The sequence below is a fragment of the Gorilla gorilla genome, chromosome 9, assembly GCF_029281585.2.
Source record: "Gorilla gorilla gorilla isolate KB3781 chromosome 9, NHGRI_mGorGor1-v2.1_pri, whole genome shotgun sequence".
Taxonomy (NCBI): domain Eukaryota; kingdom Metazoa; phylum Chordata; class Mammalia; order Primates; family Hominidae; genus Gorilla; species Gorilla gorilla.
The window spans coordinates 51,333,537-51,359,033 of record NC_073233.2 but is presented as its reverse complement, the minus strand read 5'-3'; the positions used below and the strand labels follow the sequence as shown (position 1 = coordinate 51,359,033).

General features: G+C 50.6%; 2 long non-coding RNA genes across 2 annotated transcripts; one reads left to right on the top strand and one right to left on the bottom strand.

Annotated features, from left to right (window-relative positions):
• Window positions 1-17,497: 17,497 nt before the first annotated feature.
• On the bottom strand, window positions 17,498-21,622 carry LOC101133931 (uncharacterized). Its single transcript, XR_175773.5, has 4 exons — window positions 21,102-21,622; window positions 20,624-20,721; window positions 18,118-18,211; window positions 17,498-18,032 (listed from the first exon to the last, which is right to left on the bottom strand). It is a non-coding gene; the product is annotated as an uncharacterized lncRNA (long non-coding RNA).
• A 79-nt stretch (window positions 21,623-21,701) lies between these two features.
• LOC109028783 (uncharacterized) lies at window positions 21,702-22,740 on the top strand. Its single transcript, XR_002007760.4, has 2 exons — window positions 21,702-21,937; window positions 22,157-22,740. It is a non-coding gene; the product is annotated as an uncharacterized lncRNA (long non-coding RNA).
• Window positions 22,741-25,497: the final 2,757 nt, after the last annotated feature.

The following is a 25,497-nucleotide window of genomic DNA, read 5'->3' as shown; positions in this document are numbered from 1 at the left end:
ATCCCCAGCTGGGGGCTCTGGGCACTATCCTGCCCTAGGATGGCTTGGGCTAAGTTCTCAGCAACCGAGATAGAGACATGGATCTCTGAGACAGTAATTGGTGATGGCACTGGCAAGGTTTGTTGATGAATTTGATGTGGATGCTGAAGGAAAGGGAGGAAACTCTAGGAAAATATCAATGTTTGCAGCCTAAGGAATTTGGGAGATGATAGTGTCGTTTACAAAGAAGGAAAAAATGGGAGTTTGAACTGGTTACTGGTAAGGGAAAAAAATCACAGAGTGATAGCCCACGACTTCTCTGATAGGCCCCAGATGGGCATTGACTCCAATCAGATGGATGCTTAGCCCTGGTCAGCGTCGAAGTCCCGTCTCCGTGATATCCAGGAACTTGTGCCTACAGTGCCTATGACCAGGGATGAATATCAGCTAGAGGGTGGGGCCATGGGAGCACCATCAGTGCCCTCTGAAAGGTCAACCATCACATGGACTCCACTCTGCCCAGGCCCACGTGGCCCCCTGCCCTCAACCTTCTCAATGCTAGGAGCACCTCTAGGACTTACACTGCACCCTAGTGGGCCTGGGGACACAAATAGGACACTGGTCTTTCCCTTCAGGAAAAGACAGCCTGGTGGGAGAAGCTCACCCGCCCTGCAGTTACCTCCTCTCCTAAGTGGCTCAAACCTGGGCTTCATGACTCCTCATCCAGTGGTCTTCCTACTCCATCTGCCTCCCCTTCAGAACAATCCCTCTCTTCCCAGCACAGCCCATTCTCCAGGGGCTGCTGTCTCTCCCATCAGAGGGGACGGTTGTAATGACAGCCCGAACAGCGACCTGCATGTGGTGCCCATTGTGCTCACAGGACACTGAGCATTTCACTGTGCTTTCTGCTTATTTCCTTGCAAACTGTCCCAAGGTCACCCCAGGGAGCTTTACCCCAGATCACATACAGATTGTGTTTGGGAAAATATTGTTCTCTCCCAGCTGGGAGCCCAGTGCGTGCCAGAAGACTTAGGGTAGGTGGGGAGGGGAGTGGAAGGGAACTCCCCACTCTGTACTGAACTCAACCCTGTGGGATAGGGAGTGCATCGTAGGCATGGAAGGACCCATGGAAAAAATACAGTGCAGGACAGCGGCCCTTCCCCTACAGGATAAAGTTTGGACAGCTCTTGCTTGTCTAATCCTGGCTTCAGCAAGTCTGGCCTGTGAGGATGGCCAGGAGGCTGGTCTTCTGAACTGTGATCAGAAAGAACAACCACAATGAACCCACAGAACCACCTGGAAGGTGAGCTGAGGGCAGAGGAAATGAATCCAAGTTCAATACGCAGATGTTCCACCTCCCATCTGCTCAGAGCTTGCCCAGCAAGGACTCAAATTGGGAAATTATGCCAAGATTTTATCAACCAATAACTGAAAAAATGCAACTGGCTTTTCCTTGGCCCATAAGCCAATTAACAATTTACTTATTTATTATTGCTTTTAGTGAATAAAATAATCATCTATTGAGAGTTTACCACAGGCACCATGCTAAGTGCCACTTATACTCCAGCTCGTTTAATTCCCTCATCAACTCCAGTACTGTTATAATATCCATTTCGCTGAACAGAACCTAGAGAAGTTACATAGGTTACTTGAGGTCTCACTGCTAGGAGCCGGGGAGGTGAGAATTGAACCAGACCCCTGCAAAACAGGGTTTACACTCTACCGAGCTGAGGCTCCACCATGCCCCACAGGAAGGTCGCATCACTGAATGTCTATGAATAATCCATTGAGTCCTAAGAGCAGGAATTCTCATGCAAAACCCACACAGTTTTAATGACTGGCATTTCATCCTATGTTTTGGTTAGCAAGTTAGGTAAGATCTCTTTATCACTATTTCGTTATCATTCTTGTCCCAAATTTTCTTCGCTATTCTTAAGCAAGGACTCTTCCAAATAAACTTCATGCTCCCACTGCTATTTTCCCTGGAATTACATTACATGTATTAATTCTGTTAGGGAGAATTGACATCTTTACAATTGGGACTTCCTTTCTAGAAACTGAATGTGTCTCTATTTATTCACATATTCTTTCCCCCCTCCTGGAATGAAGTGTTAAAGATTTCTCCTTATAGCACTTGCAACACTTCTTGTTAAGTATATTTCCTAGAGTTTTTCAGCTTGTTGCTGCTATTATGAGTGAGATCTTTTTTTAAATAACATCTTGAAATTAAAAATAGTAACTAAATGGGAAAACAATTAATTTTTACCTAGTTCTTCTATCCAGTTATTTTACCAAACTTTCTTACTAGAGCCGCGCATCGTTCCCCAGCAGAGTTTGAATTTTTCAAGGTAGAAAATCGTACCATCAGCAAATTGTTATTATTTTTGCCTGCCTTTTCAATGTTGATCATTCCTATCTGTGTTTTCTCATCCTTGTCACCACCTGGAGTGATGCTTTCATGTGCTGAGGCTGGTCCATGTCATGGTGAGATAAGAGCCTGATACTATTGTAGGTATCTTTTGCATTTCATATTTTGCTAAGTGCTTTCTCATTCCCCATCTCATTTGATCTTTGCAATAGTCACTTAATCAATCAAAAACTGTGTGCTGAATGGCATGACACGTGTGTTTCTAGTCCTCAGGAAATGTGCAGACCAGTGTGAACACAGGAAGTAAACAAGTGCACAATTAATTTGACAACCACAAGCAAACAACACACAGACCAGCAAAAGTGTAAATTACCACCAACCCTATTTTACAGATGAGAAATCAAGGCCCCAGATGGGGAAGTGACATCCACAAGGTCCTGTAACAAGTAGGTGCCAAGGCTGAGGTGCAAACCCTTCTTCGCATCTTGAGGCTGGGGACAGCCTCCTGGCTTGCCCCTACCTGTGAACATGCTTCTTCCTGGCCCCAGAGGGCCAGCTGTCTCCCAAAACAGTGCCAGTTTCCTCGGCAGTGCCCATTCCAGCTGGCTGAGGGCCGAGGATAGATCTCTCTGGCTTTCCTTGACAGCCAGCCAGGGAAGAGAACATTACCATTGGCAGGGCCTCCGTGGAGGTCTGCAGCACAGGCTAAAGACCTTGAACCCCACAGCTGTTGCCACTCAGTAGGCACCGCTTGCCTTTGGGTTTGCTGTGTTGCTGGGTCCCACTTTCCTTGAGAAATAAGCTCTGGCCACAGGATGTGACCTAATTCTGGGTCATATGGCTTAAGGCCCAGCTGAGAACCAAGGCCAATGCCAGACCTTCTAAAGTGGGAATGAGTATGGCCTTTGGAAATGAGGTCACATTTGTCTGCAGATGCCCAGTGGCTCCCATGGTGGCTTGGAATATGGTGGTTGGGGCTAGAGATTTCTATGGCTCTCACTTTCTATGGCTCTCACAAAACCAATCCTAAAGCTCCCAGCCTCGAGCCCTCTTTGACCTGGTCCAGCCATATTTCCTCCATTAGTGGCCTTTGTGTTCAAGGCCAAATGGTGGTATTCCCTACCATTTGGAGGCTCCCTCCAAGCTTGGTGTCAGGCAGACAGATATTCCAGTTGGGGAAGCTGCTGGACCTCTCTGAGCCTCATTTTCTGTCTTTGCAAAATGAGAATGCTAATCCACCTGTCTCAGTGAATCATAGGGTCAGAGGATAAAAGAATCACAGTGGCTGATATTCACATAGTACTTGCTAGATGCCAAGTACTGTTTGAAGGGCTTTACAAACACCTAATCCTCACATCAACCCCATTAGGCTGGTGTTCTTATTTCCCATCTGTGAAGAGGGAACCAAGGTACAGGGAAGTGAAGGAACAGGCACAAGGACCTAATCAGTAGCCGAGATGGGACTGGGACTGTGTGGAGGGCAGCCTGGCTCCAGGTCCCTGCTTTTATTTCTTTTCTTCCTTTCTTTTTTCTTTCTTTTTTTTTTTCACTTGAGACAGAGTCTCACTCTGTCATCCAGGCTGGAGTGTAGTGGCATAATCTCCCATCTCGGCTCACTGCAATCTCCACCTCCCGGGTTCAAGGGATTCTCCTGCCTCAGCCTCCCGAGTAGCTGGGATTGCAGGTGCCCACCAACACGCCCAGCTAATTTTTGTATTTTTAGTAGAGACGGGGTTTTGCCTTGTTGGCTAGGCTGGTCTTAAACTCCCGACCTCAAGTGATCCGCCCACCTCGACTTCCCAAAGTGTTGGGAGACTTACAGACGTGAGCCACCATGCCTGTGCCCCTGCTCTTAATCATTGTGTGATAAGTGTGTGTGTGTGTTGTGTGACAGCCATGTGTGTGTGTGTGTGTGCATTGTGTGCCTGTGTGAGACAGAGAGAGAAAGCTGACAGCACCATGCCGGGCACCAAGTGGTCCAGTCACTCAGGGGACATCAAGTTTCCATAAATCTTATCTCTGTCCCTCCCTGACTTGGCACCTTCTGCGTTGTTTTATCAATTCTGTGTTCTTAACTTAATCTCCCTACTGGACTGTGCACTCCTATGGTGTGGGGCCTGGGTCTCACCTGCATCTGAATCTCCGGTGCCTGACCCTGAGGCCCAGCCATCCCTCCGGCCCTCAGCATTTCCTCTACATCTGTCTTCAGTGCACCCATCTTGCCAGCTTGCACCATGTCTGTGTCTGAGTCCCTCGCTTGTTTGGGGGTGGCTGCTCAGTGCCCCTCCCAGGCTGTCAGTGCTCTTCCTCTGATTGTGAAGTGCTAGCCTCTCCTCTTCCCTCAGGCCTCAGTTCCAGTGTCACCAGCTCAGAGAGGCTTCCCCTGACCATTCTTCCTAAAACAGCACAGACCATCCCCAGTGCCTGACTCCTCGTGGCTCTGTTTTATCCCTTCATAGAACATGTTGCCCTCTGAGATGATCTCATATATTTGTTTCTGCCTCCCACACAGGTATGTAAGCCCCGGAAGTAACGGGTCCTTGTCCATGCGGTGGTTTAGAGTCAGCTTTGTAAGCTGTAGTGGGCTCACAAATTGCCTGGGATTTTGCTAAAATGTGAATTCTAATTGAATTCCAATTGAGTAGGACCAGGGTGGGGCCTGGGAGTCTGCACTTCCGACCAGCACTGGGTACTGCAGCTCCCCACTCTCTGAGCAGTGAGGCCCCAGCACTATGAGTCTCAGCCCTACTGGATCCGAAGCACAGGGGGTGGGCCCCGCAGCTGGGGTTTTAACAGACAAATCCTATGAGACCTCTGATCTAGAGCAGTGTTGAGGGCCTCAACCCCCAGAGCCAGGGCTGCCTCAGTGCCAATCCTGAGGCCACTTCACTCCTCTGTGCCACTGTTTCTCTGGCCGTACAATAATGGGGATGATAACCGCCTTCCCCATGGGATCGCTGTGAGGACTGAGCGAGTTAACACATGCCAGCTGTCTACCGCTGCCCTGGCAATTTGTCCAATGAGTGATTAGGATGCCAGCCAGATGCTGTCAACAGGAGGTGATGGGAGTCAGAACCGAAGGTTGTGCCAGGCTGGGCGTCTTCCTGGCTGACAAGAAGCCATGTTTGCACCGACTCCCATACTCCAGCAAGATGACAGTGTTGACCTCAGCACCAGGCTGCTGCCGAGGCAACTGCAGTCAGCTTCACAGCCTTTGCTGAAGGCTGGGCCTCGCAGGAAAGGAGAGGCCCGGGGTTGCCGGCGATGACCTCTCACCTGGCTCTGCTGCTCCAGGGATGCGGGCTTGAGGGTTACCTGGGAACCAAAGGAGGGCAAGAGCCTGGGTACAGGCACTTCCCCTTCCTGTGTATCATGCTCTTTCCTAGAAGAACTCACTGGGTGCACAGGTCAGCCTGTGAGCTGGGCCTTATCCCATTTTACAAATGAGAAAACCAAGGCTCCGGAGAGCTCCTGGAAGGATCTATCAACAAAGCTACCTGTCCTTGGATGATGGGAGAAATGAGGAGGGCTGGTCCTGACCTGGAAAGGAAGTTCAAGACCCCTGCCCTAGAGGTCATCATCCTTCATGCATTGATCTGAGGCTGAGGGAATTCCGCTAAACAAACTCAGGGTCCCAAAGCTGACTGGTTACTTAGCACTGGGCCCCTGATCTGGGGTCCTGACAACTAGTTGCTGATAAGAATCAGTGCCATGCCCAGTCAGGCAGAAGGTGAGCCAGGTACTAACAGGAGGGTGGCAGGAGAGAGGGCTTTACCGGACACATTGCCTCAGACGATCTCATCCCTGCACCTCCCAGTTCAACCACAGTGCTCAGAACCCATGCTCCACTCTACTCCTTTACCATCTTCTCATCAGAGTCTCAGCAGCCTTCGGGAAGGTCTGTTTGGGAAAAATGAGCCCATGGGGGGAGCCCACTCACAAGCCCACTCCTAGATTGCATCTCCCCTGGATTTGCACAGGCTGCCCTCACTACCAAGGCTAATAGGCTAATGGCACACAGTGTGCAGGGGGTCGGGAGAGATGGCTACTGTTGATGGAGCCCCTGTGAGAGGCACCAGGTTCAGGGAAATCTGGAAGCATAATCGTAACTCACTGTGGGCAAGTTCTTGCTGTTTACAGGGAGCTCCTCCTCCTGCTTCCGTTTAATCCTCACTACCTTCCTATAAGTGAGTACTACCATCTCCATTTTGCAGGTGAGGCTCAGAGAGCTGGAGCATTTGCCTAAGGTCACATAGCCAGGAAGCAAAGTTGCCTCTGTAGCTTCTGTCCTTTGCTTGAGATCCCTGCTGCTTAGAGAAGTAGAAACGGGTCTCTGTCTTTACAGTTGTGGCTGGCTGGCTGGGAAGCTGGAATTTGTATCTAGAATCTGCTTCCTTCCTTCTTTTCCCCTTCCCTTCCTTTCCCTTCCCTTCCCTTCCCTCCTTCCTTCTTTTTTTTCTTCCTTCTTTCCTTATCCATCGTCCATCCATCCATCCAACAAACACGTGTCAGGCATTCTGCTAAAGAACCCTGAGAAAGGCAGTAAAAAGCAGACATAATCCAGCCTCCGTGGAACTTATGGTCTGTGGAGGGGGCAGAAAGAGACAGCCGTGACTCAAATAATGACACGAATAAATAAAAATGGCCACAGTGACAAGTGCTCTCTCAGTGAGAGTGTGTCTGGGACTCAGTGGAGGTCAGAGAGGGCCCCCTTCTCTGCCAAGCTGAAGTCTGAAGAGTGCATGGGACACAACAGGTGAAGAGAATGGGGAGCTCTACCCATGAGGGTGTGGCTGTGCAGAGATGGGGCCACCCATGCCAGCTCTGGGGTCAGGCTGGGATTCAAATCTTGGGGTCGCTGCTGACCAGTTAGGCAAATTTGATAAGCCCATCAAGCTTTTAGCCTCCATTTCCCAAAAACCAGGCTTATAAGAATACCTACTTTATAGGAATGTCATGAAGATTTAATGGGATGAAGTGAGTAAGTCTCAGCGTGGCACCTGGCCCCAGGTAAATACTCTGATCAACATGTGGCCCCTTAGTAAGCGTGGACAATGAATAAACAAACCCATAAAAGCACTTCGCAGGAAGGTCTGTGGTACAAACTGAGGGTGTGTGTGGAAAGTTCTCTTAGATCACCTAGCAGTGGTTCAACCTCGGCTGTATGTAAAGGCGCCCTCCAAGGTTGGAGATCTGGATACACAGAAAAGACCAAGAAGTGTGCTCCAGACTTGGGGAAGAGGCTGAACCCATTTTTGGAGATTGGGGTGGAGTATGGCATTTGGGAAGCGAGGCATGACGAAGACTGAACTGTGTGGGAAGGTGGCTTCCACAGCAGGCGGCTCCGACACAGGGAGCCAGGGGCAGGGGCTCAGGCGGCTTGAGCGCTGTGAGAGGCCTTTGGTCTGGTTGGACTGGAAACAACCCTGCAGGCGGGTGGGTTTGGAAACTCTCTCATCTGCAGGGCTGCCTCGGTGGAAGGAGCAGGATGGCAGGGGTGTCATCTTCCATGCCGATTCCCAGTGATTGGAGCAGCTCCTAGAGTGCTGTGTTGAGAAGACTCAGGCTGCATCTGAGTGTGATTAGCAACGGGAGCCAAGCGTTTGCAGGCCCAGGGAGTAGCACAATTGCCAGGTACTTCCCATCCTGGCTGGGTGGAGTTGGAGAGGACAGCTAGGGTGGGGAGTAGGGATTTGCTATTGGCTAAATATGTTTGTGTCCCCCCAGATTCCAATGTTGAAGCCCTCATCCCTAATGCGATGATATTTGGGGGTGGAACATTTGGGAGGTGATTAGATCATGAGGGTAGAGCCTCCAGGAATGGGACTAGTGCTGTTATAAGAAAGACAGAAAAGACAGAGAGAGAGAAAGAGAGAGGAAGAGAGAGATCATCCACCCTGTAAGGAGAGGCAGGAAGCAACAATTTGCAAATCAGGAAGAGGGCCCTCACCCAGATGCCAAATCACTGGCATCTTGATCTTGGCCTTCCGAGCCTCCTGAACTGGGAGCAACGAAAGTCTTGTGTTTAAGCCACTCGGTAGCATTTTGTTATGGAAACCTGAACTAAGCCACAATCGCTCTTTACTTTGGTGGTGCTTTTCCTTCAAGAAAGAGGACCTTCCCCACACTGCAGCAATTATAAAGCCAGCCATTTCGATAGCAAAGTAGGGTGAGGACAGCTAATGAATGTATTGGATATTTCAAAATAGTTAGAAGAGAGGACTTGAAATATTCCCAATACATAGAAGTGATAAACACTCGAGATAATGGATACCCCAAATTCCCTGACTTGATCATTACACACTCTATGCCTGTAACAAAATATCACATGCACCCCATAAATATATACAAATATTATGTAGCAGTTAAAAAAATGTTAAATGAAAGGAAAATAAATACACCCACCAGAAGAAGAGAGCTAGGTCTGTACTGGATAAGGTACAAGGCAGGAAAAAGTATAATTAGAAAAAATAAAGGGGTTGGCAAAGAGATTCCTAAGATGTCTTCTAGTTCTGACATTTGGTGGCAAGGAATTCCCCTAAATGCCTTTGAAAGGGTGTGAGATTCCTGTCACTGGAGGCATTCAAGGAAAAAAAGCTAGCAGAGCAGTGGACTGGACTGCACAAGGCCCATATCTTAAAAAACAGCTAGGTGAGAGGACCTCTTGGGGTTCACAGTGCAATGATTCTGCAATTCGGCCAGCAGCTGCCCAGGAGGCTGAGAAATGACTTGCTCCTGAAGCAGGTGCAAGGACCGTGAGGGCTGGGTCTGTGCCTCAGAGGCCCAGAGATCAGAAATTAGGACCCAGAGGCATGAGTGTAGGAATTTTTACTGGACATCAAGTTCACCTGCCTGTCCCAGACAGATAACCTGATAACGACCAAAGTGCCTCTCCTGTTTTCCTTGCTGTACACCAGCTTTTACCTTGGAGTTATTTGGGGCCTGGGATGGTCTCCCTGGAGCCTCTCTTTTGAATGAGAGACTTGTAGATGTATGTCTTCTCTATCCTCTACTGTTCTGACAAACACATCCTGGAACAGCCAGTGCCTTCTGACCAGGGACAGAGGGCAGGAAAGGAAGTGCCATGCTTGGGTTCTGATGGGGTCGTGGTGACCTTCCAGGGTGCTTCTGTTCCACTATGCATTCAGGGAGGCTAGGACCACAGGATAGGTATGGCTGCTCAATGCTGTGTGCATGCTTTGAACCACGGGCTCAGCCCTCCAGCCCCAAGTTCTCCCTGCACTGCATGGAGCAGCAGTGGAGTGGCAGCCTGTGTGCATGGATATAGAGCCATCTCAAGACAGATGCTGCTACCTGCAGGAAAAGGCAAGGGGCCATGCAAAGCTGCTGTCCTCCCATTTGCGTTAAATGTAAATTTCAAATACATGTATGTTTTTACACAGATTATCTCTGGAAGGGCATTCCGACAAAAATACCTGTGGTGGATACTCCCTGGGAGAGAGACTAAATTTTCATCCCATTACTTTGTGTATCTCTTGAATTTTGTGCCGTATGCACAAATTAACTTTTCAAAATTAGATCATTTTTAGAGCTCCACTCTGCAGTCAGACTCTGTGGGTTCACATGAATGGCCTTAGCCTCTCTGTGCCTCAGTTTCCTCCTCTATAAAAAAATAAAGGTGTGTTAGGAGAATGCATGAGGCTGGGCATGGCAGCTTATGCCTGTAATCCCAGCACTGTGGGAGACTGAGGCGGGCGGATTGCCCAAGGTCAGGAGTTCCAGACCAGCCTGACCAACATGGCAAAACCCCATCTCTACCAAAAATACAAAAATTAGCAGGGCATGGTGGTACCCTCCTGTAATCCCAGCTACTCTGGAGGCTGAAGAAGGAGAATTGCTTGAACGCATGGAAGGGGACCTCAGTTCTTCCCAAGGAACGGGGAGGGCACCAAGGACAATAAGAGAGGGCATGCTGCGGACTTGATGGATGGGAGGGCATTTGGCAAGGGGAGGGATGCACGTCAGGTGGAGGGCAAAGCTTGGGCAAAGGCTCAGAGTCAGTAAATGGCTGGCGGGGGAAGGGAAAGCTGGGGAGCACACCCATCCTCACAGATACACAAGGCACACTGAGCCTTCATCCTTACCTCACCCAGGGTTCAAGAGACAGCCATCCATTAGCGCCAATTATACTGAAGCAAATACAAGGACATGAACACGTCAATAGATGAAACAACAAGGAGATGCTCAAAAACCAACGTCATCTTGTCTGCGAAGTTGCCCCTGACCAATCTATGCAAAATCACAGCATCCCCCTCCTCCAGTGCCCTACCCTCCGCCTCTTACCATCCTCTGACCCACTCAATAATTTAGTTGGCCAGGCATGGTGGTTCATCGCTTTAATCCCAGCACTTTGGGAGGCTGAGCTGTGAGGATCACTTGAGCCCGCAAGTTCCAGACTAGCCTGAGCAACATAGTGAAACCTCATCACTATAAATAACTTTTCAAAAATTAGCTAGGTGTGGTGGCGCCTGCCTGTAGTCCTAGCTATTTGGGAGGCCAAGGAAGGAGAATCACTTGAGCCTGGGAGATTGAGGCTACAGTGAGCTGTGATCAGGCCACTACACTCCAGCCTGGGCAACATAGTCTCCAAACAAAATGTAGTTATTTGTTTATTGTCTGTTTCAGGTCACCAAAATGAACATCTGATGAGGGTTGGAGTTTTGTCCATTTTATTCTCTGATTTATCCCCAGTACCTAGAACTGTGCTAGAGTTTTAGCATCTATGATAGATGCTAAAATAAGAGTGATCACCATTTATTGGGTAATTACCATGTGGTCATCATTCCTCATGTGTACTTTAATTTTCACAATGCCACCCTACAAGATGGGCATTTAAATTCCCATTTTGTGGAAGAGGAAACTGAGGGTTGAGAGTTATCAATTCAAATGCTGTTCCTTGGGTTCAGCTAAACCTTGAAAAGCACCTGGGTGTGTTTTTGAGTTCTCAGAAGCAAGAAGTGAAATGTTCATGCCCCTGAACAGCTGGGCTGCACTCGCCCCACCCAACTTGAGCCTGGGCCTGTGTCCTTCGGGGTGGGGGTGCGGGTGGTTCTCACTTTCATGAGGGCTCCTTCCCTTGCTATCGGCTTCTCCTTTAACAGTGACGAGTAGCAGCCTGCCGGGTTGTGACTCAGGTCCCGGAGCCAGAGGGTTGGATGCCACCTCTTACTATGGACTGTGGGACCTAAGTCCCACCTTCCCCACCAGCAACATGGGCGATGAGAGATAAATAAAATAATTGACACCATTTCTGACACATATCAGTAGTTGTATGACTCAGGTCCTGGCAGGAAATACAAAACACATTTGAGGCTTTAACTGAAGATAATTTAATTAAGAGGGTATTTACAGAAGTGCAGCGTATTAATATCCCAGTCCTGCTGTAAAAAATTACCCCAAATTTAGTGGCTTAAAACAATACAAACTTATTTCCTTACAGTTCTGGAAGTCACAAGTCCAAAGTGCTAACATCAAGGTGTCAGCAGGGCTGGTTCCTTCTGGAGGCCCCGGGGAGAATCCATCGCTTGCCTCTCCTGGCTTGCCTTGGTTCCTGGCCACATAACTGCCACCTCTGCTTCCATCATCAGATCACCTTGGCCCTCCTGCCTCCCTCTTATGAGGACCCTAATTACATCATCAGCACCCCACTCCTTGGGTAATTCAGTATAATCTCTCCATCTAAAGATCAGTCAGTTAATCACATCTTTTTAAATCTTTTTTTTTTTTTTTTTTTGAGATGGAGTCTTGCTCTGTCACCCAGGCTGGAGTGCAGTGGCATGATGTCAGCTCACTGCAACCTCCGCCTCCCAGGTTCAAGCGATTCTCTTGCCTCAGCCTCCCAAGTAGCTGGGATTACAGGCGCCCGCCCCCACACCCAGCTAATTTTTTTATTTTTTAGTAGAGATGAGGTTTTGTCATGTTGGCCAGGCTGGTCTCAAAACTCCTGACCTCAAGTGATCCGCCTGCCTCAGCCTCCCAAAGTTCTGGGATTACAGGTGTGAGCCACTGCACCCGGCTAATTTAATCACATCTGCAAAGTCTCATTTGCTATATAAGGTGGCAGGTTCGCAGATCCCAGGGATTAGGACATGGACAACTTGAGGGCCATGACTGCCTATCACACATGAGAAGGGATGGAGAGGCAGTGGGGGCTTAGCATCACTGGGAAACTGTGCCCATCCCTAGGCCTGAAAGGGCAACGATCCAGGAGGAATAAACACCGGTCTCTCCTTCTGCCGGGGCCTTCCATTGGCTGCAGCCATCAGAGGCCAGAAGGCAGAGAGCCCATGGTCCACAGATGCAACTGGGACCTGCAGCAGAGAAAGGAAGGGATGGAGTGGGGAGAGACCGAAAATCAGCAGCACAAGACTTGAGTTGTCGTAGCTCGGACCATTGCTGTGTTGTGGCCTGGGTCTTCTGAAGGGGGTTCAGGGCATGGGGTGGCCTGCTTCTGTCTCGGCCTCCCGCTCCAGGACTAGCAGACCCCTCTCACACCATCCCAGGGGACTGGATGAATAGTCTATTCTCAAGCCAAGCTGCCAGGATTTGGGGCAAAAGAGCTGCTGCGGAAATTCAAAGCAAAACAGCCAGAAGTCTCTTCAAAGTGCACTTCCTTAACAAAGGACTTAGAAGAGGTAGGAAGAAAAAGGCTCTGGCCGGCAGGTAGCCAGCTCAACAGCACCATGACAACCCTGAGAATGGTGAGCTATGTGGGGACTGGCTCTCTGATCTTCCCCAGACCCCCTCGCTGGCCCTTAGACAAACAGGAGGGATGGGGAGCCCAGAACTGAGAATTGAGAGACTGGGGTCCAGTCCTAGCTCTGCCATTGACTCTCTGTGTAACCTTGGGCAAGATATAGTCATTCTCTCTGCACCTCAGCTTCCAGGTTGGTGAAATGGGGATAATGTTACAAAGTGACATGGTCAGGTTCTACAGAAGCAGGGAGTCTTATGCAAGTAATTTATTGTTTGCAGGGGGTGTCTGGGGTGAAACCTATAGGGGTAACAGAAACAAGAAAGTAAGGGAAGAAGCCAGGCAAAGATGTGGGTCCAGTTGAAGTCTAGTCTCAGCCCCATCCCACAGGGAGCTCTGGAGTAGAGCTGTCCCCTTGAGACGAAGGCAGGGCTGTGTATCCATCTTGGGGGAGGCTGAGGTCCCTGTCCTTCCCCTGCTATGGTTGACTGCATAGTGGCCCACAAAGGCATCCACATCCTCATCCCCAGAACCTGTGAATATGTTACCTAACATGGTAGAATGGGCCTTTGCAGCTGTGATTCAGCTAAGGGTCTTGAGATGGGGAGGGTATCCTGTGCTATCAGAACAGGCCCAGTGTTATCACAAGGGGAAGGCCAGAAGATCCAGCAGGAGAGGTAATGCTGCAAGTGAAGGCTGGAGGGATGTGAGGAAGGGGCCCCAAGTCAAGGAATGCAGGCAGCTCCTAGAAGCTGAAAAAGGCAAGGAAACAGATTCTCCTGAGGCGTTCAGAAAGAGCTCACCCCTGCTGCCATCCTGATTTTCGACCTCTGACCTCCAGAACCATTAAGAGAATGCAATCCATGAATACCAGCTTAATCCACTGAGGGGAGTGGTCATTTGTTTCAGCAGCAACAGAAAACCGATACACCTGCCAAGGCTGAGTGGCCACACGATTTGACCCAGGCCCAAGGGTACTTGTCCCAGCTCTGTGGGTGCCAGCAGTTACTGACCCTGTTTAATGAGCATCTGCTCTGTGTCAGGCACAGGCGACAGCATCTGTGCTGCACCCAAATCCCCTTGGATGCTGCTTACCAACTCTGAGTGCCCCGCCCCACCCCTGGCTTCTGTGTGCTTTGGCATCTGATGGCCTTCAGGCTGCTGGAGCCACTTTGACCGTGAGTGCAGAGAACTGGAAGCCAGGGTGGGACACTTGGCCAGTGGCAGAGGGCCTTGCTTTGAGTCTGACCAACACAGAGGCGTGATCTACATTGTGGACACCCCTCCCCAGCCTCCTGCATGTACCCTGGCTGGGTGCCTCCCTCGCCCTCACCATCTCCCCCAGGAGCACACCCTTGATGCATCCCTTGTACAGGAATCCTCATCTCAGACTTTACTCCTGGGGTCCGGCCAGAGCAGCACTGTACCCAGGGCCCTTTCTATCTGGTCCTCACAGATCTGCCCCGAGGCGGGGAGGGTGACCATTCTTATCTGACAGGAAACTGAGGCTCTGATCAGCTCACAGACCTCAAAGGTTAAGCCAGAATTGGAACCCAGACCCTGGAGAGGATGCTCTTCCTTCCTGCACTTGGATTCTGCAGCCTTCCACACAGCCCCTTCCCCTGGACTCCTCCTGCAGCCCTGGGGAACGGGAATCGTCCTGGTCCGCATTTCCTGCAGCAGGAAGTGGCTGGGTGCAGTGACTTGGGCTCTGGAGGAGAAGGGTCTTTTTGGGACCCCGCCCATCTCACCCCAGCCTGGGTCCCTGAGCTGGGCTCTGGAGGAGAAGGGTCTTTTTGGGACCCCACCCATCTCACCCCCAGGCCTGGGGGGATTACTGGGGCCTGAAATGTGGGTGCTGTAGCTGTGGCTCCCTGAGGGAATGAGGATCCCTGAAAACTCCACAGGCTTCATGCTGATTCTTCGATCAAATCTTGGCAAATGACTTATCCCTCCTTTCCCCGCCCCCTGTTTTCTCCTCTGTAACCTGGGGATCATAATCTCCACCTCACACAGCTGTGGCCAGAATGGAGGGAATAACATATGGGAACGTGATTAGCATGGAGCCTGGCACAATGAGAGCGCTCCTTCCCTGCTCAGTTAATCCCTCCGAGCCTCAGTTTCTTCGTCCATAAAGTGGGGAGAATATCTACCGGGCAGTCATATCTGGAGAAGCTGTAGTTGGCAGGGGTCAGGGGGTCAGGAGTCCTGATCCTGGCTGACCTCTGACTAGCCACTTAACCTCTCTGTGGTCTGTTCCGCCCTCTGATTTGTGAGAGCCATGTGAGTGAGTGCAGTGACGTGCTCAGAACGTGCCCAGCGCCTAGCAAATGCCATTGTTGTCGTGTGTGAAGGCCTGGCTATGCGCCCGGCATGCAGCAACGGCTCAGTAAACAATGGCTGTTTATTCGTCAGCATTTCCTGGCCCCTGTAATGAGGAAGCTCACCTCCACCTTCTCACTCAGCCCTATGGCTTCCATTCCCAAACTCCCAGGGCCCTGTGCTCAGGCTGGCTGGCTGCAGTTGCTGTTGTGAGGAGCACGTACCCTCCACGTCCCTCCACCTTTTCATGCCCCCAGCTCTCACCCCAAACATGCCTCTTCCACTCTTCTCTCCCAACTGGGGCCCCCATCCTGTACCTGCTCTTGTTCCGCAGCTGCCATCAGCTACTTGGTGATGACACACTAGAGCTGGGCTGATGCTGCGCAGGTGTGTTCTCCTTCCCCGAGCTCCTTAAGGCACCGGCCCCGCCGTCGTTGAGCGATGGCCAACCCCTGGCACCCCACAGGGGTGCTACCTGTCTCCTCTCCCCAAAGAAGAGTCTGACTTGGCAGCCCCTTCCAGGTGGACAACAAGTTCCCCGTGACGTCCTACAAATGCCTCTCCTGCTCTCCTGGGGTCCCTTTGTGTAGAAGCAGCCGCTCTGTATGTTCGTGTTGGTGCATCCTCACCCAGAGGGGAAAAGCAGCCCGAGTAGCTCAGCCTGATGCTTGTCGGACCCAAAGCAGCAGCCATGGGAGATTTTACCTTTCTTTTTCTGGACCACACAGGCCTGCACTGCAAGGCTCCTTTTGTTTTCTTTCCTAGGGCTCAGGATGGACAAGGTAGCCCAGAGCTGGACCAACTGCCAAGAGGAGTCCCTTCTGCCATCTGCCCTCTCAACAATAAGACTGGCTCCGCCTCCCTCCCACTGGGCAGTCCCCATTGCTCCAACTGCCTCCTCTGTTGCACCCAGGAACTCATCTGGGCTCCAGCCTGAGGGAGTCAGGCCCATCTCATTCTCCAGGCAGGACTGAAACTGGGCAGGCAAGAATTTGGGTCTGACCCCAGGCTGCCTGCCTTGTTAAATAAGACCAACCTAGGAAACAAACAAAGAGTGAAAACCTCCAAACCCACCTGCTTGGAGCTCAGCCAGTTCAAACAATATTGATGAGTCCTGGCACTGGGCTAGGCCTGAGGCTCAGGGAGGAAGCCACACATTGCCTACCCCTGAGACAATCACAGTCTAGTGGGAAAGACAGACCAGTGGGTTCCAGTACCCAGTGAGGTCCAAGGCACTGCCAAGGATACCAAAGTCCAGGGGACACAGGCCGAGTCCTGCTGAAGATTTTCAAGGCCTCTGCTAAGAGGAGCACACCACACAGCCCATCTCCCTTCCCCTGCATGAACTCCAGCTGACATTTTCTTCTCTAGCTCCTCCTCTGACAGGCAAGCCTTTCTCTTTCTTTCCCTCTCTTCCTCCTTGAAGCAGCTCCCAGCCTCACTTGCTTCAATCTCTCTGCTCGATCTTGCACACCCTACACACACACATGCATGCACACTCACACACTTTCTCACACACATACTCACACATACTCTCACACACACATTCTCTCTCTCACACATACACACACACTCACATACACACACACTGTCACACACATTCTCTCTCTCACACACTCTCACACACATTCTCTCTCACATACACACAGTCACACACACACTCACACACACATTCTCTCACACATACCCACAGTCACACACACACATTCTCTCTCTCACATACACACACACTGTCTCTGTCTCACACACACACACACACACGTTCTCTCTCTCACATACACACACACTGTCTCTGTCTCACACACTCTCACACACACACATTCTCTCTCTCTCACATACACACACACTCTCATACACACACACACACATTCTCTCTCTCTCACATACACACACACTCTCCCCACCCCCAAACATACCCTCTTTCCTCCTCACTCCACATAATATGGAGCGATTTAGTATCACCTTTTCTCAAATGTCCCCTTGGCATGCTCCCCCCACTCTCTGCCATCCCCACTGCCCCCTCTGCCACCATCAGCCTCCTCCCTACAACCAAGAGACTCAGCTAAGTGTTGTCTCTGAAGGGAATTCCGATGACTACAATTTTCTCAATCTCATTTCAAATTTTAAAAAGCCTGGCTTTATTAAGGGCTAAACTGCTCAGTAATTTTTAAGCACCAACATAAGACTTTAAAGACATTTCCTGCTAATGAGATTAAGTGAGATAACATATGTGGCACGTGGCACACTTCCTGCACACCTGAGATTGCGCTCTGCGGCTATTGCTTCAGACCGAGCCTCAGATGGCCAGAGGGTCTCCTTCACTTTGGAAGGAAAGTTTGCAAAGCCTTGCAGTGTGGTGCGATGCTGGCAGCAATGGAGAGAGTGCCAGGAAGGAGTCCTGCAGAAACCTTCGGGCCGGAGTGTGTAAGGGGTGTGTGGGTGCATATGTGTGTGTGCATGTGTGTGATCTGGAGGTGAGGAAAACGAGATGTGTTGGGAGAACTCCAACCACACACTGCCTGGCTCATCCCTCCCTTAGGGTCTCACTCAGCTGCTGTCTCTGGCTGCTACCACCATGCTGGCCTCAGGAGGTCACTGTGATCATCACAGTCCCTTCTGCTTTGGGCTGAACCCTTTTCCCTTAGTTCCCTGCAATAGAATGGAGGTTGGTTGTCATTTCCAAGAGAATTTTGCAGGAAGAACATGATGAAAACCTGATTATATTTATACTCACCTTTGCACTATAGTTATTTCTTAAAGCTCAGTTTCCAGCTCCCAGAGATCCCGTGGAAGCGGCAAAGACATCTACAAGCCTCTGATTCTCTACCCTAAGATAACCACAAAGGCACAAGTGTCCACCTGGGCATTCGTCTGGGTGCGCTCTACTGACCAAGGGTCAGCCACGGTGCCTGGGCATTAAGCAGAGAGGGGAAGGGAACCTCCATATCCTGAACACCTTCTGCCCTGTGCTGGACTGCGATAGGAACTTTATATTCCCATCCGCTAACTCATTCATGCCCCATAACAACCTCATGACACATGGTCCAGCAAGGTCAAGCTGCTTGCCTAAGGTCACAGAGTTGGAAATAAGAACCCCATTCATGGAATGTACTATTGACAAATGCAAGGATTTATAAGGGCTCAAGCTCAATCTAGGCAAGAAGCATGGGGCTTTGGTGGTGACCCAGAGCCTAGCTCTGTGGCAGCTCAGCCCAGCCATGCTTCCTTCTCAGATGGAGCAGGAATTTTGGATGCTAGGATCCTGGCGAGCCTCAGCCGGCTACTCCTTTCTCTCCCTCCTCCACCAGCCACTGAGTCCTTGTGCCCCGACCCAGCCCCAGCCGGGGTCTGTGGGTGGGGCAGCACTCCCTTCTGGTTCTTAGTTGCCACGGACCTTACCCTCTGGCAGGACTCCTGCTGTCCTCTCCTGCAGGGTGGATGGCAAAATGGGACCAGCACAGCTCCTGATACAATGAACCCTGGGCTCTAATCCCAGCCCTGCCATGTATAAGCTGTGTGACCTCAAGTATATGAACTCATCTCTCTGTGACTGTTTACTCCCTAACATGCAACTAACAGTAGTACTCTACCCTAAGAACTGTTGTGAGGCTTTCCTCACCTTTTTAAAAAAAAAGAAAAGAAAAAAAAAGAAACACTATATAGCATTTACTTCATGCCAGACGTGACTTTAAGCACTTTATCCCTAATTCCTTCCTCATGACAACCTTATAAGGGAGGAATGGTTGCTATCTTATTTTACAGATGAGGACTCCAAGGCACAGAAAGATTAAATAATTTGCTCAAGGTCACACAGCTAGTAAGAGGCAGAGGCAGGATTCAAACCCAGGCAGGCTGGCTCCAGAGTTCAGGCGCTTAACTTCTTCTTTATAGTGAAATGATAGGTGTGAAGCATTTTAGCATAAAACTCAACAAAGAGAAAATGCTCGGTCAATGGTAGCTATAGTTGCCATGTGACCTCGGCAGGCCATTTTCCTTTTTTTTTTTTTCAGGCTGAGTCTCCCTCTGTCCTCTGTAGCCCAGGCTGGAGTGCAGTGGCGCGATCTTGGCTCACTGCAACCCCCGCCCCCCGGGTCTCCATTCAAGCAATTCTCCTGCCTCAGCCTCCCAAGTAGCTGGGATTACAAGGCATGTGCCACCATGCCCAGCTAATTTTTGTACTTTTAGTAGAGACGGGGTTTCACCATGTTGGCCAGGCTGGTCTTAAACTCCCGACCTCGTGATCCACCCACCTTGGCCTCCCAAAGTGCTTGGATTACAGGCATGAACCACCGCGCCCAGCAGGTCATTTTACTTCTGTCTCAATTTTTTCATCCCTAAAATGGGACTAGTGATCACTCTGTGCTGGGCTTGGGGTGAGAGTTCATTAGAATAATGGGTGTGAAATGTCCGACACAGATCCTAACACAGAGCAGGGCATAGGCTCTTGGTGGCTCTCCTTTCTAGAAGAGACCTACAGAACGGGGTCGGGACTGGTGGTATCTAGACACATCCACTGAGTCAGCAAAAGCAAGGTGTAAGAACACCACCAGCCTTGAGGGGCCTGGGCAGAGCAATACATGTGTGGTGAGGGCAGCCGGAGATGCAGAGCATGGATGCAGGGCCTCTGACGTGGGAGGTGGCATCTGGGGTCCAGATGCAGGATTGGGAAGAAAGGGGTGAATGCTTACGGGGCCATCTAATCCTCACAATGACCCTGAGAAAACAAGAGTCTCAGAGAGGGGACGTGACTTGCCCAAGGCCATGTCTCTAGAAAGGGGTGGCAATGAGGTTTGCCTCCCAGACGCCTCTGTGGTTCCTGTCTCCCTACACTGCCCATCAGCAGGATGAAGGGCCCAGCTATGAGGTCAAGCTGTAGGTTAGGAGTAACTGTTTCTTAAGAAAGTCCAGGCGGGACGCGGTGGCTCATGCCTGTAATCCCAGCACTTTTGGAGGCCGAGGCGGGCAGATCACTTGAGGTCAGGAGTTTGAGACCAGCCTGGCCAACATGGTGAAACCCCATCTCTACTAAAATTACAAAATTAGCATGGTGTGGTGGTGGGCGCCTGTAATCCTAGCTACTCGGGAGGCTGAGGCAGGAGAATAGCTCGAACCTGGGAGACGGAGATTGCAGGGAGCCGAGATTGCACCACTGCACTCCAGCCTGGGTGACAAGAGTGAAACTCTTGTCTCAAAAAACAAAAAACAAATGAAAAAATTAGCCAGATATGGTGGACACGCACCTGTAGTCTTAGCAACTAGGGAAGCTGAGGCAGGAGAATCGCTTGAACCTGGGAGGCGGAGCTTGCAATGAGCCGAGATTGTGCAATTGCACTCCAGCCTGGGCAACAGAGCAAGACTCTGTCTCAAAAAAATAAAAGTCCAGCAAAAGAAAGGCGACAGTCCCTCCTGCAAAAGTGTCCCAACTAGGCAGGTAGTACGGTGGGGCCTGGAGCCGGGGAATGCAGAAGGGCTTGGCTGTGGACAGCATCGGGCAGGCAGGCGTGAACTGGAGGCACGGGTGGCTGGAGGCTGCCTGGAGTCTGGCTCAGCCCTGGGGAAGGGGGTGGTCAGTGCCTTGCCAGAGCATGGAGGGAGGATCCCCTGAGATCCAGAGAAGGGCATAGGGTGCTTCCCCCCAACTCTGCCAATCCCCCCAGAAGATTTTCCCCATACACAGTAAAAGGAAAGGCTCTCAAAGCAACCCACTGGGGGACTCACAGCAGGGGTGACAAGAGCGCTTTCTAGGGCAGTTGTGTGCTGTCTTCAGAGGCAGGAAGCCACTTCCTGTGGCCTCAATGGTGCCCTGTGAAAAACCAGGCCCTGGCCCAGCAGCCAAGAGGGCCGGGATAGGTTCACCCAGACCCATTGTCCTATGAGCAGATTTGTTTTTTCCAGAGCAACTCTTCACAGCTTCTCCTCTTCCCTTGGTGACAATGACAGCCAGCAATGGGTAGACAGCCTACTCCCAGCCTGGCCTGAGTCCGGTGGCCCCAGCATGAGATCACCACAGTGAGGTCTGACCTCAGCATCGCCATGGGGATGCTTGGATGCCACGCTGCCTGTAAAGCACCTTTTTCCCCCAGGAGAGTGGGAGGGGACCATGGCTGATGCTGACTACGTATGATGTGGCCTGCTCCTGGCTGCTGGGGCTGTTTGTCCCCAAACATATGTTGTCAGATCTTGGCTGAGTGGGGTGGGCCAGGGGGACTCACTCAGGACCTACGGGCTCTATTGTGTGTCTATGTGTTTGGGGTGTGGCGAGAGGTGTTTATTAGACCTCACGGGGAGCCTCATTTTCTTGTCTCCCTGGGCTCGCCTGGGCTGCTGTTCACTGTGCTCCTAATGGGCCTCGGACTGACATTCACAGCAACCTGGTCTCCATAGCAACCAGCTGTGACATCACAAGGAACCCACGGACCCTGTAGCTGGAGCAGAGGAAGCTTGAATGCCTGTATGGGGAAGAAAGCCTTTGCTGCCCGTCCTTAGGCCTCTCCTGTGATAGGGGAAGAGGACATAGAAACGCTGAGAGAGCCAGGGCCTCCGCTTCTCTGAAGGTGTGAGCGGGATCTACTCAAAATCCTTCCCTCCCTTTCTTTGTCCCCTTTCTCCTCATCCCTCAAAAAATATGTATCTCAGTTTCCTCTACTGTAAAATGGGGATATTAGAAGCCCCTCTTAATTGAGTATTTATTATGTGCCAGGCACTATTACAAGCATCTTGCATGAATTTTCTCATTTACTTCATAACAACCCTATAAAGTACTTTCTTCTTAGTATTCCCCCTTCTGTAAGTGGAAGGAAAGGAAGCACAGCAGAAGGATTGGAATCAAGACAGCCTGGCTCCAGAGCCTGTTTTCATAACTACGAGAGAATGCACCAGATTCCTTCTGAACACCGCCTGCCACGTGCGCGGCTACAACTCTATTTCCAGCCATGCTGTGGCAAGCAGTTCCGGGCGGGCTTCAGCTCCCTTTGCACCACCAGCACCTCGCCTCCTGTCAGCATGAGGCAGTTTTCATTTTCTGCCCAGGGGCTTCCGCAGCGCCCCAACACAAGGTTGGCAGAAGCGGGCTCAGCGGGAGGACTTGTGGAGGGAAGTTGCTTCCACTGAGCCAGCCTCAATCTGGGGTGCACAGGCGCCACCGGGTGAATGCTTCCGCCAGGCCGTCATCTGACCCATAAGGTCCCTCTGTGCACTGCTTGGAAGGTCCTGGCAGCACTGAGCCCCAGCCACCCACGGCAGTGACCTAATAATGCACCGCTATCTTGGCTCTTCTGCTTTCTCTTGTTTCCCACTCCTGTTCGTCCCTCATTTCTGGTCCCTAGAATGACTTCCAAAATAAACTCCCTGTACACAAGCCTTGGCATCGGGTTCTACTTTGGGGGGATCTTAAGCTAAGAGAGTCGCAGCCCTGAGAACGCCACTACAGGAGGGCATTCTGGAGCTGGGTCACTTGGTGATGTGCAATGAGGGCCCTGTTGTCGTGGGACGTGTGATGGTGGCCACCCTGGTATTACGGTGATTAAGACTGTTCCTGTGCTGGGCTGGGAAGAGGTACAGGTGTTGGTGGGGTGGGGGATCAGATGAAAGCACTAGCTTCTAAACAATCCAGGGGCGATGGGCCTTACAGGGATGGTGAGGCTGGCTGGCGGCTAACTGCTCTGGAAGCCTTAAAGGAAGAAAACAGCAGGCTCAGGTTGATCCATTGTTAACTCAGGCCATGCAGTGAAGAACAAAATCCCCATAGTGCTGTTGTAAGACACTCTCTCCTTCTGCAGCCAAAGGGTATCCTGTACTGAATATCAGGCTCGGCATGGAATTGGGGGCAGGAGGGTCACAGGGTTGTGAAGGAGAAGGAGGGCATAGCTTGGCCAGATCTCAGCCAAAGCCAAGAACCCTGCTGGGCAGAGAGTGGGATGCTGAGACCTCAGGTGGGGATAATTGGGCGGATGATTCTGAGAATCTTGGGGGCCCAGACTCCTCTGGAACTTTGAGCACTGAACCCCCATAACTCAGCAAAGCACTCCTTGGCCAGTTGGGCCAGGCCAAGGCTGGGCTTCCTCTAGGGAAAGCTACCATGTCTCCCCATCTCCACCCCATCTCCTGCTTGGCTCAGTCCCCCACTGAGAAACCCCAGTCAGTAATGGGTATTGTCCAAGCAGAATACGAGGTCCCGCAGCTTAATTCACATCCAGTGAGATTGGGATTAATTCAGTCTTGAGCAGAAATACAACTTGGGCAACTGGAGAGTAGACCTGGGCTTGGGTTCAGCTAGACTGGGGACTCCTCCCATTCAGGGCTCAGGCAGAATGCCACCGTGTTGATTTCATGACTTGTTGGGATGCTTAAGGAAGTTCATGGATCCAAAATGCAGTATTGGTGACTGAACAGGTATTTACTGTACACCAGGCACTGTTCAATATGAGACAACAGCTGTAAAACAGCTCTTGTCTGTTTTCAAAGCACTCACATGAGGTAGCGAAGATAAAAGCATCTAAACAGACCATGCTACCAGTAGTAAAGCTGCTTTTGAGATGTGACTAAGTGCCTGGCTTTGTGCTGAACTCGCCGATACACAGTATCATAAGATTTTTAAAATGACCCTACAAGGGAGAGATTTTCACCCCCATTTTACCAACGAGAATGGGCAATAGAGCTGGGATTTGAACCCAGCCTTATCTCGCTCTTCCCTCTGCACACAGCCTGCTTATCTTGAGAGAGCGTGACAGCCTCAGCGGAATGGTGTCCAAGACGCAGGGAAGAGAAAGATAGATCCGGCCTGGTGGGACGGTCCAGCAAGGCTTCCCAGAGGGGTGATAAGGCAATTTGTGTATTTCAAAAGCTGAATAAATGTGAACCACGTTGGGTTATGATTAAGCACCTATAGTGAGGGCTCCATCTTGGGATCAAGTTTTTAGAAATTGTTCCAATCAAAGCAAGCACAAGCTCCAGCCACTGCATAATACTTAAAGGTGGCTCCCCAGGTCACAGAGCCCACTTCTTCCCCCAGAACCTTGAGAGACCACCGCTCCTGTGCTCAGCCCTTTCTCTCTCCCAGCCTTTCTGACAAATGAGCCCTGTAGGGTGGGGGGTTTCTCATCAGGGTGTTTTTTTGGACTGGAGGGAGGTAGGGCTGTACTGATTGGACACTGGAATTTTGAATCAGAGGAAGTCACTCAAGCTGGGTTCAGCAAAAAAGGAGGACTTATTTATGAGGCCCAGGGGTGTCTTCGGCAGGAAGGGCCACGTCTGAGGAGACTAAAGCATGGACTAAAGCACTTTCTTTCCACTCTGGTCAGCTTTACTTGCTATTCCAAGTTAACTCAGTTCAACAGATGCTAGGCTTTCACACTGCAGCCAACCTTTAGGTGGGTAAGAGGGCAGGCACCAGGTTCCAGTTCACCTCACTTCCGGCCGTACCCTCGGCACCCAGCATACTACAGAGCAGTATGGCTACCTCCAGCATCCGTTGAATTGAATTGACTTGGAATAGCAAGTGAAGGTGACCAGAGTGGGAGGAAAGTGCTTAATGTTGCAATTTAAGAAGACGAAGTCCTCCCAGAGGTGTTGCATGTGTGTCTATACACGCGGTTTCTCTCTGGGTAGACCTTTACAAGCCAGTAATGTCGACAAGGGTCACTCTTCCTCATTTCCGGATGAAGAAACCAAATTGCCCAAGCAATTTGGTTTGAAGCAAGTTGCCCAAGGTCACACAGCAAGAGGAGGCTCCGGCTCAGTATTCCTTACTGCACGTTCAGAAATCCCAAGAGAAGGGGGTTTGCATCACACCTAGAGATAGGTTTCTAGGTCCTAAAATAAACCATACAATGTTAAGACACTATTTACAGATAGAAAGAAATGCTTTGGAGCCACAGGGGCCTGGGTTTTGAATTCTGCCTTTGTCATTTCCTAGGTGAACTTGGGCAAGCTATTTATCTTCTCTGTAAGGACAATGTAGCTTCAGAGTATTATTGGGATTGGAGGAGTCAGTCAATGCATTTTACCACTGCAGCGAGTAAACGCTCAATCAATGTATGCTCAATCAATGTTAACTATTGTTTATTACAGTCGTAAGTCACCTAACCTCTGAGCCTTAGTATTTTTGGCTACAAAA